Genomic DNA, 9261 nt, shown 5'->3' with positions numbered 1-9261 from the left:
ATGATCGTCGATTAGTTTAATCGTCAGATAAGCTAACTCATATAGGCTCCAGTAATTGAACAAAAATTGTCTGATGCCCTTTAGGTCCCTAAACGTATTGTTTATATGAGCGACTGATTATTACCTGTTATAATTAGTATAGTCGACTCGATAAATGTCGTCGATTAGTTTTCTATAACTAATGAATCGAATGAGCTAATAACGTCACATGACTAATTGAACTTTGCCACTGACCGAATGCCCCAGCATTGTTTGAAATGGTTTGTTTGCAGTGTAAAAATGACTGAAAAGGGTTCAGTCCAGGCAGTCTTGAATTTGAACTTTCATCAGTTCAAAAATGCCCTGATGCTGCAATGGGCAGGGCAGTAATAATCAAGGTTAAGCAGGGGTATTCTGGGGTGTTAAAAAGGGCAGAAAGATTAGTTTAAATGAGCTGACAAGTAGGGTACTAATTTGGGATTAAATTAATGCCAATGGGGGACCAGACCTAAGAGTATGGGAATTAATTGAATACTTAACTAAACCCATAACCCTTGATTAGAGTAATAAGACAGGGCATGGGGGCTGATTAAGGATTCCAAGAAAGATGCCTTTAGGCATGGGGAGTTAAGGGGTATGGGTATTCTGCCAATTGGCAGGGCAGGCAGCTTAGCTGCACTGGTTCATTTGGCTTATAAATAGGCCATTTGAGAACTTAAAAGGGGCTGGACTTTTAGTCTTCAGAAAAAAAGGAAAAATTTTGAGTCTTGAGGCTGGAATCTTTAAGTCTTAAGAAAGTTTTGTAAGTTAAAAGAAAAGACTGAAAACATAAGAGAGTTCCAGTAGGACATTGCAACCAAACACTGCCTGAAAGTTGTATAAGAGTGCATTTTGGTCAAGTTGTCTTGGTCAAGTTCTGTTGTTTGCATTGACTGAGTTGTTTCTAGTTGTTGAATTGGTAGTGTTGCTGTATTGAATACTCTGTTGTTGCTTCATCATTCTTTTCTGGGTTCACTGGTTTGGTACTCGACTATTTGCTGGTTCTCGTTGGTTCTGGGAAACATTGTTGTTTGTCCGTGGACTGTGGACACCACTGGGATTGTCCATTTGTTGTTCGACTCTTTGCTGAGCTTCATCATTATTGGCTGGTTGTTTGTTGCTGTGTTATTGCTGTGAATCTACTGATTGTTGTTGTTTGCTGTGTGCTACTCAGCTTATCCCTTTCCTTCTTCTTCTGTTCCTCTATACCAGGTACACACCTAAGACACTGTCAGATGTAGCTGGAAATTTGAGCATGAATGTAAATGAAAGACCTGAAGATTTTTTTTATAGATATAGATTGTTATATTAAATATTCATGCAATGTGTAATAGTTTTACATTTTTGCTCTGGGTACAAGAGGTAGTCTTCATGCCTATAAATGTCAATGCATGGTAGTTGAATGCTAGAATGTGCATATAGGTTGGTAATGAGAGTATGCCCAAGGCAGTAGTTTGTATCTCATATTTAGTTCAAAGGCGTAGTATAAGCCTGTAATGTATGCCAAGCATGAAATTCGTACACTGTAAATAAGTTCTTTCCTTTCCAATAAATTGCTACATATAACTCTTAAAACCATGTTTTAAGATCAGGAACACAAATTCAGGGCCTCAACCTCACAAAGGTCGAGTTCAGGCCAAAACAGGCCAAGCCGGCCTGCTTCGAACAAGCAGTGGCCCAGGTCTGGCCAATCACGCTTGGGCTGGATTTGGGCCCGTGATTACTTGTTCGGACAGCCTCGTTTCTGATTTTAGGCATTTCTGAATGTTGTTACAAACAACTTGCAAGCATGTAATTAATTAGGACTATCTACTGTTTTCAATTGATAAGGACAAACAAGACAAGAAACGTAGTTGCTATAGGATATCCTTTTTAAAATAAGAACGAGATGAGCCTCGATGAAAATAAACAAAATGTGCAGATGCGGGGCCCTTGTTTAAATGTATATTATCGAAGCATTTAGGTTCCAGGACGGGTTGTTTAGCAAATCTCACAACCCTCCTAAAATAACAATACGTTAGACTCTTTAGGACGCGCCTTAATAAATCTTACCTTCTTAAACTCGGGTGCGCATTTATGTGACCCAAATCCAATTCTCAACGGAGTCGAAATGTGTTTCTAATCACGGGTACATTGATTGTGACGTGGTTCGAGATGCATGTCCATGACGTTGCAAATTCATTAAAAAATAAAGAACGAGATGAGCCTCGCCAAATAAAAATACAAATTGCGGGGCCCTCAGTAAATATTTGCTTTAAAATTATTTGGACTTCGGGATGGGCCGTTTAGTAAAATTCCACGGTCTTACCCAAAATAAATACGCTAGTCGCTTTAGGCGCGTCTTTAATAATTTAATTTCCTTAAACTCGGGTGCGCATTGATGTGACCCAAATCCAAATCTCAACGGAGTCAAAGTGTGTCGACGACCACGGGTACATTGATTGTAACGCGGTTCGAGATACATTTTCACAACGTTGCAATTCCTGATAAAAACAGTAAAATGATAAAAGCGGTTAAAAGTTAAATTTTGCACATAAGTTCACACTTGTATAAAATCAGATAATCAAGCCGAATATGATAGTTAAGCGACCGTGCTAGAACCACGGAACTCGGGAATGCCTAACACCTTCTCCCGGGTTAACAGAATTCCTTATCCGGATTTCTGGTACGCAGACTGTAATATAGAGTCATTATTTTCCTCGATTCGGGATTAAAATTGGTGACTTGGGACACCCTAAATCTCCCAAGTGGCGACTCTGAAATAAATAAACAAATCCCGTTTCGATTGTCCTTTAATTGGAAAAACTCCCCTTGCCCCTCGGGTGCGGAAAAAGGAGGTGTGACAACGAGTCATCCTTATCTCATAGCACTTTTGAGGGTTCGATAAGTGCTAATCAGGCTTCTGAGCCATCCACTGCACCTGTCCCTGAGGCACTAGATTCAACAGTTCAGGATATCCTCGATGATAGTAGAGAGGGAGATGCTACAGCTGTCGGCCTTAAAAGATCGAAGAAGAAAGAGGTCTGGGAGGGCCGTTTTGTTAGTTTGGCTGCCTTCACCAGCTTTCGCACTTGGTGGCCAGTGAGGTCGCTCACTCTTGAGCGATAGTTTCAGTTAAAAGATCTGGAGAGGTATAACCATGTAGTATTGAGACAATTTAGAGAACACAAAGGGTGGATGTGGTTTACCTAAAGCGTGGTGGATGCTAAGGAGTACCTTGTCCGGGAATTCTACGCCAATGTGGCACATATCAAAAAGGGGACAAAGGTGACGAAAGTGAGAAATCTCAAAGTGCGATTTGATCAGCACACATTGAACACATACTTGGGATTTGATGATGTCGAGCCCACATAGTACTGTAAGCACGTGATTTTGCCCTATGAAAGAATTACTCCCAAAAAAATCAAAATAAAACGATTTTCCTTTGTGTGCAATTTTGAGAATTTTCGCGACATTTTAGGATAATTATTTGTATTTGTCCATGCATGTTTATTTGTTAAATTAATAAAAAATACAAAAATATGTCGCATTTGCATTTAGGATTTAATTCTACAATTAGGAGTAATTAAGTTTGTTTTACAAGAATGAAAATTACAAAAATATGCATCGTTTGCATTTTTGGCATTCAATGTCAAATTGTGCAATTTTATTTTAATGGGTGTTTAATTATGTATGATAAATGTTGCTAGGAATTAGTTAGTATTTTTGATAAGTTAATTTAGTTTATAACTTAATTTAGAATTTTAGTTTTATTAATTAGAAAGTAAAAGAAAAGAGAGAAAAAAATAAAGAAAAATCGGAATTGGGCCCCTTCTTCAATTTTGAACCTAGGCCCAAAACACCTCTACCCAAACTAAATAACCCCTTATCCAACCCAAAGACCCACCGGGTCGACCCGACCCGGTCTACCCCATAACCCCAAATGACCTAACCCCTCCTAATCTTCACTTCATTTTTCCTAAACCTAAACCTAAACCCATCCGCCCCCCCTCTCTTTCTCTCTTCACCCTCACCATGAACAACCCCTCCAAGCTCCCAACCATGGCTGCCTCCTCTTCTCCTTCAAGACACACGCACGCACACACAAAGTCGTCGACCCCCCAAGCCATGAACGACCTCCCCTTCAGCTTCGTCTTTTCCATGTCTAGCTCAAGCTCGACAATGGCTGCCCCTTCACCTTCATCTTCTCAAACGACCACTCAGCTCACATCTTCAACCAACGACCAGCCATGAACAACACTGCTGCTCTTTCTACATCCAGCCATCGACGACGAACAGCTCGTCGACCTCCAGCAAACCCAAACGTCTCACGTCCCATGGTTGCCATTTTGCATCTGCTTCACGTCCAAATCACCATGTCTGCTGCTTCTGCTACTTCGTCTTCTTCGTCGTTCTCCTCCGCTCACCACTGCCCAAACCACCACCATCGCTTCTGCTTCACCTCCCATAACTGCCTCGTCGAGCATCTGCTTCAAAACCAGCTGCACCTGCTGCGTTGTTGCTGCCTTCTGCTTCGTCCAACTTTGTTCTCCTCGCAACTGCTTCGTTTTTCAAACGACACCAAACGACCATCTTCTTCGATGGTCCGTTCGTGGTCGTCTTCGGCGTCGAGTTATTTTGGTGCGATAATTGTTTCCGGGCAGATTTGTTTTCGTTTGAGTTCATTGTCGTTCCAATCCGATTAGTTGGTTTAAGTTTCGTTTCTGTACGTAATTTGTTTGATGTGTTCGGATCTGAAATCAGATATGTTTGATATTAATTTCGTGTTTATCGTTTTGTTATCTTCTTCAGTTTGTTTCATTTTTTTCCTTGTTTTTTTATGTAGAAATTGTTAGTTTAATTATAATATTGTTAGTTTTAAGTTGAAGTTCAATTAATTATTTCTTCAGTTTGTACTTATTAATTTAAAAGGATTTAGTTTTTAATATAGAAATATATTAGTCCTTCGTCTTGACTGTAATATTGTTAGATCTAGTTTGAATTTGTTGATTGAATTTGTTTAGGAATTGGTTATATTTGCTGTATTTTGGTTGGAATTGATTAGGTGAATTGGTTATAGCTGATGGGGGTAGATTGGTAAATTGCAGTTTTTTCAGGGGTAAATGGTAATTTTAGTAAGGTCGGAGGGGTATTTTTGGAATTAAAAATTTGAACAATTATTTAATCTGAGTGCTCCGTCCACTAGGCATTAATAATATTAAAATAGTACATGGTGGGGGACAAGACATGAGGTAGTGGGGGTTGATATAATTGTTTAATATAGTGGGGGACAAGACATAAGTTAGTGGAGAATAATGTAGTTGTTTAATATAGTGGGGGACAAAACATATAGGCATGGGGGACAAGGGAATTAAATAAGAAAAATATTAAGTAGTGGGGGCAAGACATGCAATTAGGGGAATATTTCGGGTTAGTGGTTCAAGATAAGAGTGTTGGTTATAAATAGAGTGATTTGGACATAGAAAAGAGGGAGGTTTTTAGAGAGAGGATTATTTTTGGAGAGAGGAAGACATTCTGAAAATCCTAAGAGAGTGTTGGAGAGTTTATAAAGAGAAAACAAAAACAAAGTGAGAGAGGATTTTAGTTTCGGGTTTAATACACGTGTGGTTGAGTCTGTTTGTGGTGATGTGGGTTGTTGTTGTTTAGTCTTTTACAAACTTTTGGGTTTGTTCTATTGAGCTTGTTTTGGTTTTTCTTCAAATTTTCCCGGGCCTCGAATCTGGTTTGAATTGCTGCTGTTGGGTTGTTGTTACGTTGCTGTGTTATTACTGTTGCTGACTCCTCCTTCTTTCTTCTTGTATTGCCATTTCCAGGTACATGTCCTGAATCTCAAACCATGTAGTTGTCCATTTGAAAATGAAATGAAAAAAAATGGAAACATAACTTCATTGAAAGCTTTAGTTCTTGTCGTATTTTATCATAATGGATTGTAGTAGTTTGGAATGTGATTAAAATTGTTTTACAACGATTTAGATTGGTTCGGACTGTCGAACTCATGGACTGTTCGGGACATTTGATAGTTTGTTAAGACATGTGGTAATTTAATTTCATTTAGTGTAGTTAAGCTTTAAAAATCAAAAGTTATTCAAAACATAAAGCGATCTTGTGATTTACAGTCCTCACTCGTCCTAATAATCGGCAGTGCAATCCCGGAGCCATACTGTTTTGTACTTAGTAATGGCAATTGTGAGTTAGTTCAGAACTGGAGGTATAATTTGACTGTTGGATTTGCTTAACACTAATTAGCCTAGAATAGTTTTGTTGATTAACTCTGTTAAAGGAAATAAGTTTGGAAATTGATTCTGGACTTGCATTTGTTGATAATTGGATATTTGAATGATTGTGAATAATTAGTTAAAGTTAATTGCAATATGAGTTAGGAAGTATTATTAACTAGGATTCCTTCCTTTATTTTAGAAACAAACTTAATAGAAAAAATGTAGTCACTGTAGGTTTATCCTTTTAAATAAAAATGAGACGAGCCTCGCCAAATAAAACGCACAGATTGCGGGGCCCTCACAAAAATGTATGTGTTAATTACTTAGAACTCGGGATCGGCCTCTTAGCGAACTCCACGTCCTTACCCAAAATAATAATACGCTAATCACTTTAGGCGCGCATTTTAATAATCTTACCTTCTTAAACTCGAGTGTGCATTTCATGCGACCCAAATTCAAATCCCAAAACACTGAATAAAAATGTGTTCCGGATTGCGGGTGCATTTCATGTGACGCAATCCAGGGACATGTTTTTAAACGATGTTCACATTCTTTTAAAATATAATAATAAAAGCGGTAAAGAGTTAAAACTTGCACATGAGGTCATAATTGTATAAAATCAGATAAACAAGCCGAATACGACAGTTGAGCGACCGTGTTAGAACCACGGAACTCAAAAATGCCCAACATCTTCTCTCGGGTTAACCCAGAAATTGCGAACCAGGGAAAAGAGTTATGTTTCCATTTTTTTCATTTCATTTTCAAATGGACAGCTACATTGTTTGAGATTCAGGACATGTACCTGGAAATGGCAATATAAGAAGAAAAGAAGGAGGAGTCAGCAACAGTAATAACACAACAACGCAACAACAGCAATTCAAACCAGATTCGAGGCCTGGGAAAATTTGAAGAAAAACCAAAACAAGCTCAATAGAACAAACCCAAAAGTTTGTAAAAGACTAAACAACAACAACCCACATCACCACAAACAGACTCAACCACGCGTGTATTAAATCCGAAACTAAACTCCTCTCTCACTTTGTTTTTGTTTTCTCTTTATAAACTCTCCAACACTCTCTTAGGATTTTCAGAATGTCTTCCTATCTCCAAAAATAATCCTCTCTCTAAAAACCTCCCTCTTTTCTATGTCCAAATCACTCTATTTATAACCAACACTCTTATCTTAAACCACTAACCCGAAATATTCCCCTAATTGCATGTCTTGCCCCCACTACTTAATGTTTTTCTTATTTAATTCCCTTGTCCCCCACTATATTAAACAACTACATTATTCTCCACTAACTTATGTCTTGTCCCCCACTATATTAAACAATTATATCAACCCCCACTACCTCATGTCTTGTCCACCACCATGTACTATTTTAATATTATTAATGCCTAGTGGACGGAGCACTCAGATTAAATAATTGTTCAAATTTTCAATTCCAAAAATACCCCTCCGACCTTACTGAAATTACCATTTTACTCCTGAAAATACTGCAATTTACCAATCTACCCCCATCAGCTATAACCAATTCACCTAATCAATTCCAACCAAAATACAACAAATATAACCAATTCCTAAACAAATTCAATCAACAAATTCAAACTAGATCTAACAATATTACAGTCAAGACGAAGGACTAACATATTTCTATATTAAAAACTAAATCCTTTTAAATTAATAAGAATAAACTGAAGAAATAATTAATTGAACTTCAACTTAAAATTAACAACATTATAATTAAACTAACAATTTCTACATAAAAATAAAAAAGGAAAAAAAATGAAACAAACTGAAGAAGATAACAAAATGATAAACACGAAATTAATATCAAACATATCTGATTTCAGATCTGAACACATCAAACAAATTACGGACAGAAACGAAACTTAAACCAACTAATCGGATCGGAACGACGATGAACTCGAACAAACACAAATCTGCCCGGAAACAATTATCGCACCAAAATAACTCGACGCCGAAGACGACCACGAACGGACCATCGAAGAAGATGGTTGGTGTCATTTGAAAAACGAAGCAGTTGCGAGGAGAACGAAGCTGGATGAAGCAAAAGGCAGCATGTGCAACTGGTTTTGAAACAGATGCTCGACGAGGCAGTTATGGGAGGTGAAGCAGAAGCGATGGTGGTGGTTTGGGCAGTGGTGAGCGGAGGAGAACGACGAAGAAGACGAAGTAGCAGAAGCAGCAGACATGGTGATTTGGACGTGAAGCAGATGCAAAAATGGCAACCATGGGACGTGAGACGTTTGGGTTTGCTGGAGGTCGACGAGCTGTTCGTCATCGATGGTTGGATGTAGCAGGAGAAACAGTGTCGTTCATGGCTGGTCGTTGGTTGAAGATGTGAGCTGAGTGGTCGTTTGAGAAGATGAAGGTGAAGGGGCAGCCATTGTCGAGATTGAGCTAGACATGGAGAAGACGAAGCTGAAGGGGAGGTCGTTCATGGCTTGGAGGGTCGACGACTGTGTGTGTGCGTGCGTGTGTGTTGAAGGAGAAGAGGAGGCAGCCATGGTTGGGAGCTTGGAGGGGTTGTTCATGGTGAGGGTGAAGAGAGAAAGAGAGGGGGGCGGATGGGTTTAGGTTTAGGTTTAGGAAAAATGAAGTGAAGATTATGAGGGGTTAGGTCATTTGGGGTTATGGGGTGGACCAGGTCGGGTCGACCCGGTGGGTCTTTGGGTTGGATAAGGGGTTATTTAGTTTGGGTAGAGGTGTTTTGGGTCTAGGTTCAAAATTGAAGAAGAGGCCCAATTCCGATTTTTCTTTATATTTTTCTCTCTTTTCTTTTACTTTCTAATTAATAAAACCAAAATTCTAAATTAAGTTATAAACTAAGTTAACTTATCAAAAATACTAACTAATTCCTAGCAACATTTATCATATATAATTAAACATTCATTAAAACAAAATTGCACAATTTGACATTGAATGCCAAAAATGCAAACGATGCATATTTTTGTAATTTTCATTCTTGTAAAACAAACTTAATTACTCCTAATTGTAGAA

The sequence above is a fragment of the Nicotiana sylvestris genome, chromosome 6, assembly GCF_000393655.2.
Source record: "Nicotiana sylvestris chromosome 6, ASM39365v2, whole genome shotgun sequence".
NCBI classification, from domain to species: domain Eukaryota; kingdom Viridiplantae; phylum Streptophyta; class Magnoliopsida; order Solanales; family Solanaceae; genus Nicotiana; species Nicotiana sylvestris.
Note: the sequence above shows the minus strand (reverse complement) of the source record.